The sequence below is a fragment of the Calliphora vicina genome, chromosome 4, assembly GCF_958450345.1.
Source record: "Calliphora vicina chromosome 4, idCalVici1.1, whole genome shotgun sequence".
Taxonomy (NCBI): domain Eukaryota; kingdom Metazoa; phylum Arthropoda; class Insecta; order Diptera; family Calliphoridae; genus Calliphora; species Calliphora vicina.
This window is the reverse complement of record NC_088783.1, coordinates 67,766,689-67,779,511: the sequence shown is the minus strand read 5'-3', so window position 1 is coordinate 67,779,511 and position 12,823 is coordinate 67,766,689.

Sequence of the window (12,823 nt, the reverse complement as noted above, 5' to 3'; positions counted from 1 at the left end):
AACTGTTTGGTGTGAATTTCAGGCTGGCGCCATCATCGGAACATATTGCTTTGAGAACGATGTTGTCCAGGCTATCATAGTCAACTGCGAAAGCTATGGGTCGATGATTACCAACATATTCTGTCCTGAATTGGATGATATTGACACCAACGACATGTGGTTTAAACAGGGCGGTGCCGCAGATCTCATGCCACATTGAACATTCTGCACGAGCGATTTGAGGGGAAGATCATCTCACGTGGAGGTGATGAGAACTGGTCACCAGCCATCTGACCCCATTAGACCCCTCCTTGTGGAATTTTGTTAAGTCTCAGGTCTGCGAATTAGCTAAAAACTATAGCTGGCCTCAGAGATAACATAAGCTATGCCATCGGTCAAATTCAACCTGATTTATGAGCCAGAGTCATGAAAAATTTTATATTTTTAATGCACGACACCCAACGTAACAGTATCTCGCCACCAATATTTTTGTATGTTAATTTGTTGACCTGTGTTAACATCCACTTTAACTGAATGTCTTTTTCTCCAGTTATATCGAAATGGAGTCATATATAAGTATTCATCTCTTTAACGAAAGTGCCTAAAGTTAACATTTTTGATTGTAGAGAGAGGTATTGCAAAATATATTCATTTTAGATATTTAAAGCACTTCTCGCAGTGGATAGGTGGATCACAAACGAAAGTAATTACAGACAATAAGAACTTCTGGTTGGCAAAACTTTGTACAATGATTCTTAATTTCTTAAAAATTAAATAGGAAAATGCTGTTTATATCTTGATCCTATTTCTTATAATTTAAAATAATATAATTAATGAAAATGTTTAGAACTTGTTCCAAAATCACAAGTTCTAGAGCAACTACAACCACAACTACTTAATATTCTTTGTAACAACCATGGAAATAGTGATATCGCAACTACTTCTAGAATGTGTTCTAAAGAACACTGTTGTGATGCTTAAGAAAATCTATAGAGTTTAATGGGAAATAGTTACACATTGGTTGTCGACTAGTTCTATAGAAAACAAACTAGTTCCGAAAGAACTTCAATGAAGCATTAAAAAAAATTGTAATTTTGTTTGTTGAAATGGGTCCCATCGCTGAATATGATTTCATCGCGAACACATGTCGTTGTCTATGGTCATTTCCTTCCAGCTCCTGGATCAGTTGAATTAATTAAATTCTTTTTTCACTTCATTCGATGAAATTTCAACGAATAGTAAGTACTTTAAATCTTCAAGTCATAAAACTGTTTCAAAGTTATTGATAAATTTAAATAATTTTTAATAAGGCAATTTTGAAGTCAAGTGTACGACAAAATATTGAACCAGTAACATATCACACAGAATGCGGAAGTAAAGACAAATAAACAAGGATACAGAATAAAATATAATCACATACGTCATTATGTAAATATTTAGATTGGTGGTTGGAAGGTGATAAAATTGTTTTAAACGAGGGTGGTTTTTAAAATATTTGCACACAATATATAATAAAGAAAATTATTAACATACATATACATATATTAGTAAAAATTAAACCACTAATCTTACAGTTTTGATTTTTCTTATTTGATTGAAATTATTATAAAAATTTACAAAAAACAAGTAAGAGAGCTATATTCGGCTGTGATATATACCCTTCACCAAATTATACGTTAAAATAAATTTTTTTAAATATTTTTAGATAAACAAAATTTAATTTTTTTTAATTGTTTTTCCAAAAAATTTTTTTTTTAAATTGTTTTTTAATTTTTTTTTGAAAAATTTTTTTTCTTAATTTTTTTAAAAAATTTGTTTTTTTTTCGGGAAAAAATGTATGACAAAAAAAATTTGTTGATGAAAAAAAAATTCGGGTTAAAAAATATTTTTCCCGATTTTGACCCATTATAGGTCCAACTTACTATATGTAGCCTTATCTACATCGTTGCAATGGACTTTGAAATATCTATCATTAGATATCCATATTGTCTATATTAATGACCTAGTAATCCAGATATAGATCAAAACAAGTAAGAAAGTATGATCGGTCAGCCCGACCATATAATACCCTACACTAAGTAAAAGAGCAAAAACATTTTTCTTTTAAAAATTTAAATAATTTGTATCTTTGAGTGATTTTCGGAAGTGGGCCTTATATGGGGGCTATGGCCAATTATGGACCGCTCACCATGAAATTAGCTCGTGTGATTTATGTCTATATTAAAGTTAACTGTGTTGAATTTTGTGTGTATACCAACATTTTGAAGATTTATGAACGTTAAAGTGATTTTCGGAAGCGGGTCTATATGGGAGCTATGACTAATTATGGACCGATCTTAATAAAATTTGGTGACATGAATTTTGTATATATAAAACTTATTTGGAGCGGAATTTGTGGAGATACATATATAAATTAAACATTTATGACCGATAAAGTCCAATTTCGGGAGGACATTTGTATGGGGGCTAGGTGAAGTAATGGACCGATTTCAGCCAGTTTCAATAGGCTTGGTGTACCAAATTTGATCGAAATATCTTCAAAATTGCGACCTGTACTCTGCGCACAAGGTTTACATGGACAGCCAGCCAGCCGACCAGACGGACGGACGGACGGACGGACGGACGGACGGACATCGTTTAATCGACTCAGAAAGTGATTCTAAGTCGATCGGTATACTTTAAGGTGGGTGTTAGACTAATATTTTTGGGCGTTACAAACATCTGCACAAACGCATTATACCCTCCCCACTATGGTGGTGTAGGGTATAAATATTTCAAAAATCGAGGTTGTCCCGGTTTTTTGCTCATATCTTCGTTATTTATGGACCAATTTTGCTGATTTTAAATAGCAAACTTCTCGAAAGCATGTCTGACAGAATTATTGAAGATTTGGATCCCGAAGATATCTGGGGTCTTTAGAAAATTGATTTCAACAGACGGACAGACAGACGGACATGGCTTAATCGACTCCGCTATCTATAAGGATCCAGAATATATATACTTTATAGATTCGGAAATGTGAAGGGTATAAAAAAATATTTGTATAGTTCTAATCACTATAGCAATTACATTTTTGTATACAATTTGAATTCAATTTCTGTGCTCTGTCTTTGGCCTCTAAATTTTTAGCAGAGTTCCTGTCAGGAACTTTTTTTGGCTTTAGAAACATCATGTGGACCATTCCTTCTACCTGAACCAGGTTTTATATCAACGGACAAGTTTTCCCGATACTGTTTCGTAACATTGGAAAGAGTTTGATGGCAGACCTTTGATTATTTTGTCCAACTTTTTGTAGGATCAATTTGGGTTCTGATGAAAATGTTTCTGGTCACTCATTTTAATCAGATTAACAACAAATGAATATAATTGACACTAAACATAATAACTGACATGCTTTACAAAGCGTGAAAAACGTGTGTTAAGAATTTTAAATATTGTATAACTTATGGCACAGACACATTTATTAGAGTTTTTAAACTTTATAAAACCACCATTATGAATCACTTGTCACTCTATCCTCGCAGAATTATTTATGCCTACTCACTCATTGAGTTATGAGTAAACAATCAATTTTCCACACATACTTACGCTCACATATCCATAATAAGCCAGTACACTCATACTCAGTCAACAGCTTCCTGTTTACATACACTTGCAGAAACACAGACACAATTCTCATTACAAAATATATCCTGCTTTGTCGATATAAAAGGAAAAACATCAAAGTAAATAAAACCAGCAAGACATTTACGATACAACCCCACCCAATGGAAATCCACCATCAGAATCCCTTATTCACTCTTGGTAATACTTGCGTTTTTATGTCGTCACATTTTATTTATTTTTTGCTGGATTTCTAAATTTAAATTTCAACACTTTATTATTATTTAAAATTGTGTATTCGTGTTTAGTTTTTCGCTTGCTGTGTTGATAATAAAAAATTGTTTTTGGAAATATTTGTGTTTGTATTTTATTTTTACAATTGAATTTTTGATTCCTGGAATTATTTATTAGCGGCTCTATTGTTTAGGGATTCGTAGTACAAATTCTGTTAACAAGTTTGTTTTTTATCCCTTTAGAGTTTGAGTAACTTAGCGGAAGTGTTTGAGATTGCTAGGAAAAATATTTACATACAAATATTTTTGATTTAAAATATTTGCAGAGGTTCTTGGTTTATATCTAGCTTATTAGATTCGCATTCAATCAAAATTAAATATCTCAGCTGATTTTTACGAACGAACTGAGAGGCTCAGATAGTTCAAAAATAGCTAAAAGTTTGTTTTAATGAATGAGAATTTATCGACTAATACACATTGTCGCTACAATGGTTTGTCAAATAGGGACGTCCGAGCTTTGACAGCTACATCTGTCGAATTGTCATTTATTCAGTTTGTTTTGCCAAATCACCATGGATGGATATAGCGTTTAAAAACATCTGCATACATTTTTTATTATTAAAAGTGGTGTTCTGTCCGGGCAAAGTTCCATGAGATTTCACCATTTAACCGTCCCCATAAACAGCCTACCGAGAGGAGTATTCGCGATGTAGAGAATAAATTTGAGTACACTGGTTCAGTAGGCAATGAACTAACATCTGCACGACTGCGAAACGAAAGATCTGGCGAAAATATCATCGCTGTCGGTGGGAGAGTGCAGGATAATCCGATGCAGTTGATTTTGCGTCGTTTACAAGAACTCGGCCTTTCGCAGAACACAACATAGCGAATTCTTCGTCTTGACTTGGCTTTCAGTCGTTTAACGGAATGTACATATGGTAAATTTATAGGCCTATTGACTACCATTTTGATTATATTCAGTAGACACTAGGGTATTGATCGTTCGATTAATCGAATAATTTCTTACGAATAATTCGAACAATTTTATTTAGAATAATCGAATAAAACGAATAAATGTTCATATATATTTAAATTTATTAAATTGTGTAAAATTTTTCATAATTTCAAATTTAAATAAGTAATAATAACTCACAAAAATTGTATTGTTTCTGAAATTCGACAAATATCTAAAGACAAAGGGACTTTCGATCACTGCAGATGAGTGTTCCGATAGCTCCTTCTAAAAACAAATCTTTCAAAATTTTTAACTTAGGACTTGAACCAATGAAAATAAAAGGTACGGAATAAAATATTTGTTATTTATCTGGTGAAATATTAGGAGATTCGAAATTAATAATCAAAATTTTAACTTAGATTAAAGTGGAGTTGAATGTGATGGAGAATGTGATTTTGAAACGGTCGTCGAAAGTGATATTGAGGATGACATTTATAATGATTACATTGAAATAGATGAAGGCCATCGTCTTAAAATATATGTATATAAGTGATGTTATTAACCGCGTACGTAAGTGTAGCAAAATATTTAATAAATCGAATAACAAACACAAATATTGCAAACTAACGTTTTGTTGCAAGAAAAGCATGGAGTTCGTCTCATACATGATTTTGAACATCGTTGAACATCTTTGTCTAACATGTAAATGCGTCAATCATGCATTGCCCGACTTCAAATTAGCCACGTTCACTGATAGAATATTTCTGTTGGAAATTTAATGATGGACTTTGTTTTCGAATATTTTTTAACATTATCAATACTTGAGTTGTTAACGTATTTTTTGTTTTTTTTTAACAATAAAATATTAAAAAACCGACATAAAGACTTCATTCTTTACTTTTTTTAAAAAAATTTAAATTATTCGAATAATTCGATTAATTTTAAACGTGTGATCGAATTATTAGAACAAGTTAAAATCTCTTATTCGAATTATTCGTTTTATTCGAACAAGAGAAAAATCTAGTAGTACCATTTATCCTTCTCCTATATGGTCAACAGGTTCTTCACATTGTGTAGAAATAGGCAACCTAATGGCCCGAATCTCAGATTCACAGAAAAGCTGCTTGAACATATCTTCGTCGTTATGACAACTTGTACAGAAATCGTGAAGTAGTATATTCAATCTTCTTGCATTCAATTCGAACAAGCCGTAACCGGAATAGTCGTCAAAGCAATTCGTCAGGTTTTCACTTTCTTTGGTCTTAAGTTCAGCAGCAAATTAAGTATTATGTCTGTAACCATAAGTGCCGAAGTTTGTAAGATTTTCTCAAATTATTGGTGTTCCTGGGTGTAATTGCCCAGATTTTATCTATTGTCCTTCTGCGCAAGTAAATTACAGTAGCCACCGTGGATACTCTACCTTTAAGCATGGAAGTAGAGTTTTGTGTCAATTTAAAATTGTTTAGGCTTTCAGGAAAATAACCAACACAAATTTTCATTCCTACAAACCTCTTCCTCGGATATCATTTTGTGTTCGACATCACACTATGGCTTTACCATGCGTGATTCTCACAACAAAAATTTAACTTTGAGCTATTGAAAAAAAGAGCAAACAATTATAATGTAAGATTTTTTCTGTCAAACAATGAAGGGAGTAAAACAGAAAAAATATATTTTTGGAAACGTTGTTAAATTAAATTTAATTGTGAAATTGAATTCCCGAATTCGGGCGAAAAAATCTTTTGCTCGAATTATTTTGAATTTATTATTACTATTTTTACATAAAATGTACGTTCAATTTTACACTTGTCAGTAAATATGAGTTTTTGGTAAAGCTGTTGCTGTTGCCTTTAGCTTTTTGCAGTTCTGTTTTAGATGTACAAACGTTTTTATGCTTCATATTCATTTTGGTGGTATTTCCAAATACATAAGAATGATTTTATAGAATTTACATTTTCACAAGAGCAAAAGAACAGAATCCACCTTCGTGATTTCATTTGGGAATTCAATGTAGATTTCTGGAATGTGCTGGAGTGTGTATGTATTACAATAGGGTATTGCATTAAAAACAAACTTTTTTGGTTGATTTCTTTTTAACACTTAAAAATAAATAAATAAATCAAAATTGATTTCAACAAAGAATTTTCTTTAACAATATTTAAAAATTCTTATGGGTTATAAGAATTTATACTTCGCTTTAAGAGCTGCGAAATTAGGAGCATATTTTTTTTTCGTTTTTTTTTTGCAGAAACGCCCTACTGTATGTGTTCGTTTATTTTAACAATGTTGTTAATAAGACTTCATTTAACATTATCACACATTGTCTTCAACACTGATTCGAATTCTTGTACTTACCTACCCTCTACATCTTTTCTAATACAATTTCTTTTATAATATAAAACAATTAAAATGTAAATTATGTTTATTCATACGAGTAAAGAAGAAATAAAAAGCACAAATTGTTTAAACAAATATTGAAAATACATAAACATATACTTAAATAAATATAATTGTACTAAGAAGATCTAAGGTCTGGTCTCCTTTTGCCATGTATGCATATTAGGGTGGTTTTTATTTAAACTTTCTGGAGTTTCCATGCTCCGAAGTTCTAAAATTGAGCTTTGTTGTCTGAAACCCAACAGAAAGAACATTTTAGAAAAATCTGTTAACTCTTAGAAGTTGCTCATTGCATTTCAAGATTCGTATTATTTTAGATTATAAATATTTACAAAATGTTGGGCGTATGACTTAACAATGCTGGATTTTTTCAAATTTTTAGCTTTTATTTTGAAGCATTTGTATAATATAAATTAACTCAAAGTGTTGACCATTTTTAGCTATGACCTTTTCCTATTTTTCTGGCAACATATGGAATCCGAGCCAAAAGAACTTCCCATCTTTTGAGACCAAGAACGAATCAAGCCAATATCGGATAATCTATTCCAATATAAAACGCATCCCAGAAAGAGTGATGTGCTTCGATCGAAAAAACTAGTAGTCGGACGGGGTAAGGTCTGGACTATAAAACGTGTGAGGCAAAACTTGCCAACCACTTCATTGTCATGATGGAATATTACAGTTTCATCTCTGGCCTCATATTCTAAGCAGTTTTCGGCCAGTGCTCTCTTCAAACGTATCAGATGTGTTCGGTACAGGTTCCTTGTTATGGTCTGGTCAGATTTCAGCGGCCCACAATGGATAGGAGACTTTTGCTCCCACCAAATACAGAGAATTAATCATGTAATATTTTTAGAAATGCTCCATCTATTACACAGGACAAAAGCAAAAAAAAAGGCTTGACTAACCATTATATATATTTGATGCATCATGGGAACCTAATAGAGTATTCATTCGACTAATGATCGTTCGATGAATCGAATAATTTCTTACGAATAATTATTCGAACAATTTAAAAATGGCCATTTTCGAATAACGAATAATTCGAACAATTTTATTTAGAATAATCGAATAAAACGAATAAATGTTCATATACATATATTTAAATTTATTAAATTGCTTAAAATATTTCATAATTTCAAATTTAACTAATTTCACAGCAATATTATTGTTTCTGAAATTCGAAAAATAACTAAAGACAAATGGACTTTCGATCACTGTAGATGAGTGTTGCGATAGCTCCTTCTATAAATATATAAATATTACTACAAGAAGTTACAATTCTAAAAACAAATCATTCAAAATGTTTAACGTAAGACTTGAACCAATGAAAATAAAAGGTACCGAATAAAATATTTGTTATTTAGCTGGCGAAGAAACGCAATTAATAATTTAAATTTTAACTTAGATTAAAGTGGAGTTGAATGTGATGGAGAATGTGATTTTGAAACGGCCGTCGAATGTGATATTGAGGATGAAATTTATACTGATTACATTGAAATAGATGAAGGCCATGATCTTAAAATATATGCATATAAGTGATGTTATTAACCGCATATGTAAGTATTGCAAAATATTTAATAAATCGAATGATAAACACAAATATTGCAAACTAACGTTTTGTTGCAAGAAAAGCATGGAGTTCGTCTTATACATGATTTTGAACATCTTTGTCTAACATGGTAATAACGTTTTTGCGTATTTGTAAATGAGTCCATCATGCACTGCCTGACTTCAAATTAGCCACGTTCACTGACAATGATATCAAACTTTGGACAGATTCCCTTTATTGTGTAATTCCCCAAGACCACTTTATTAAGCAAAGATTCGGCAACATTGATAGAGCTTGATGTATAATACAATTTGTTATAAATAATTTAGAAATAGTGAATAATTAATTTACTAAAGAATTAGTTACTCAATTTGAAACCCGAATTAAATAATATTATATCCGAATTCAGGATCATGTCCAATTAGCTCAAATTTTTTAAAGCATAGCTCCAAAACGGAAACTAATGGGTTTGCTAGTCAATTGTTTTGTAGATTGTTCGGGAGTTAATTTGACTAGAATATTTCTGTTGAAAATTTAATGTTGGACTTTGTTATCGAATGGTTTTTAATATTATCAATACTTGAATTGTTAACTTTAACGTTATTTTCTGTTATTCGCTAATAATAAAATATTAAAAACCCGACATCAAAACTTCATTCTTCTTATTCGAATAATTCGATTAATTTTAAATGTGTGATCGAATAATTCGAACAAGTTAAAATCTCTTATTCGAATTATTCGTTTTATTCGAACAAGAGAAAAATCGAATAATTCGAATACCCTAGTACCTAAGTAAAAAATGGTTAAATTTTTCAATTATATTGATAGATTTCTTTAAAAAAAAATTTAATTAAAATTATAAATTTTGTAAAACGTTTCTTCACATAATTAATGATATCTCAAAAAGGGTCAGTCCGATTAAAATAAAACTAGGAAGTTTAAGATTTAGATAATCGGTTTATACATATATTGTATTTCAATCGGTTTAGTAGTTTTGGAGTTATAATAATAAATTGGATTAAAAATATATTTTTACGTGAAAATAGCAAATTTTTTTGTTTTAAAATTGAAAATAGTAGAAATTTTACAGATTTATCAATTTATCGCAAAGCCACATATAATTGAAATAAAATGAGATATCGATCATAAAAATCGATGGATTGTTTTCGAATTTATTCACAATTTAGTGAATTCGCTCATTTTAGCAAAATTTTAGTGTTTTTGTTTGATATACATAAAATTGAGTAGTTAATGTTCTTCGTTCGAATGATTGAATTTTGAAAATGTTTTCGCCATGCTATGTACCAAATTTCATATATATATTCCGTTTCATTCGGCTCGCTAGTTTCGAAGTTATAATAACAAATTGAAGCAAAAAAGATATTTTTTACGAGAATAGCTATTTTTTTTGTTTTAAAAAAATCATGAATAATTGATTTATCGCAAAGCCACATGTAATAGGAACAAAATGAGATATCGATCATAAAAAGCGATTGATTTTTTTCGAATTAATACACAATTAAGTGAATTCGCACATTTTCACAAAAAATTGCTTCAATTTGTTATTATAACTCCAAATCTACTGAGCCGATTAAAACGCAATTTTCTATGTTTACTTTAATTATGTTGAGAAAAGTCTAAAAAATTCACAATTTAACTTAAAAATTTTTACAGAATTTTCCACAGATTTTAAAATTTGGACCATATTTGTACTACTGGAACCTGGAAAACCTCTAACATTTTTTCTATTTTGTAGACCTGTGTTATTTTACTTTTACGCCTCTATGTTAAGAAATTTAAAATTATCATCCAAAAAGTATGCTACATTTCTTCGATACTAGGAATATTATATGCAAAATGTTCACACGACGTACACTTGTTATACAATTATTGCGTAGTACTCATACGAATGATTTTAAGAAACCATTAACAAATACGTATCTGTGCTAATGTGTATAACACTCGCAAATATTATTGGGGGTATGACTTAAAATGAGGGATTTTTTAAAATTTTTAGCGTTTATTTTGAAACATTTGTACAATATAAATTTATTCAAAATATTGGCCATAGTGAGCTATGAGCTTTACCGATATTTTTGGCAAAATATGGATTTCAAGCAAATATAACTGCTTAATTTTCATGGAGTAATGCCTCCAATACTTGCTTGAGTGACACTTTTTTTAAATTAATAAAGTAAAGCAAAGCTTCTCGCATATGATGCTTTGCTCGCAGAAAACTCGACATTTTCGAAGCAAACAAAACATGTTGTTTACACTATATTTACGCCATCTATTGTAAATCCCTCATTTTTAAGTCATACGCCGAATATATTTAAACATCTAGCAATAGATGAAACACAAAAACTATTTAATTGTTTTTTTTTCATCATTTATTTTTTTAATTTTGGAAAATATATCTTCATTAACCGAAAAACAATTGATTTTTAGAAGACGAAGACAAATTTTAGACATTGGGAGCATCGAAATTTCAAAAAGTGCATTAAGGGCCACCCTAGTGAATATGTTTATGAACGTATTTATGTATTCCTTTGTGTTGTACAACAGAACGTAGATACATATTAATATGTAGAAAAACAATTATATAATGACATATTTATATGATGTTGTCTTTTGTAAGCATTTGCCTGAGTATGTGGCTGTGTAATTTTACCCTAAGGATAAATATTTCATAAAATTTTTCACACATTATCAATTACATTACAAATTTACGTTATAATTTTACTCTGTCTCTATTGCAATAAGTGTATTGTGTTCTCTCTGCTTTTAAAATTAAATTATTAAATGTTTCTCTTTCTTCTTTTTTTTGTGAGGCAGGCGGTAAATTTCTCAAAAACAAGAAATATTTTGTAATTTATTTGTTATTTTTGTGTGTTTGTTTTATATTCTTGCAAATGTTATTATAGAAATTATCCGCTTGATTGCGTTCTATTGTCTGTGTAAATAAAATGTACAAATTTGTAATTTGCAAAGGGAAATTTTGTGATTTGTTTTATTTGCATCAACACGATGACATCAGGTGCATGTGAAGAGAAGATTTCGGTGATTTAAAATTTGACATAAAGTAAACAATTTATAGCTTAAGTACCAGCAACTTTTAGAGGTGAATTTGAAAACGTTAAGTTTCATTGATTTGAGATCGATACTGAAGACAATTACTGACAATTACGTCTCGTCTCTATGTTACCCTATGCTAAAGACAGTTGTCTTTATACTAAAGACAGTTGTCTTTATACTAAAGACAGTTGTCTTTATACTAAAGACAGTTGTCTTTATACTAAAGACAGTTGTCTTTATACTAAAGACAGTTGTCTTTATACTAAAGACAGTTGTCTTTATACTAAAGACAGTTGTCTTTATACTAAAGACAGTTGTCTTTATACTAAAGACAGTTGTCTTTATACTAAAGACAGTTGTCTTTATACTAAAGACAGTTGTCTTTATACTAAAGACAGTTGTCTTTATACTAAAGACAGTTGTCTTTATACTAAAGACAGTTGTCTTTATACTAAAGACAGTTGTCTTTATACTAAAGACAGTTGTCTTTATACTAAAGACAGTTGTCTTTATACTAAAGACAGTTGTCTTTATACTAAAGACAGTTGTCTTTATACTAAAGACAGTTGTCTTTATACTAAAGATAGTTGTCTTTATACTAAAGACAGTTGTCGACAGTTGTCTATATACTAAAGACAGTTGTCTTTATACTAAAGACAGTTGTCTTTATACTAAAGACAGTTGTCTTTATACTAAAGACAGTTGTCTTTATACTAAAGACAGTTGTCTTTATACTAAAGACAGTTGTCTTTATACTAAAGACAGTTGTCTTTATACTAAAGACAGTTGTCTTTATACTAAAGACAGTTGTCTTTATACTAAAGACAGTTGTCTTTATACTAAAGACAGTTGTCTTTATACTAAAGACAGTTGTCTTTATACTAAAGACAGTTGTCTTTATACTAAAGACAGTTGTCTTTATACTAAAGACAGTTGTCTTTATACTAAAGACAGTTGTCTTTATACTAAAGACAGTTGTCTTTATACTAAAGACAGTTGTCTTTATACTAAAGACAGTTGTCTTTATAC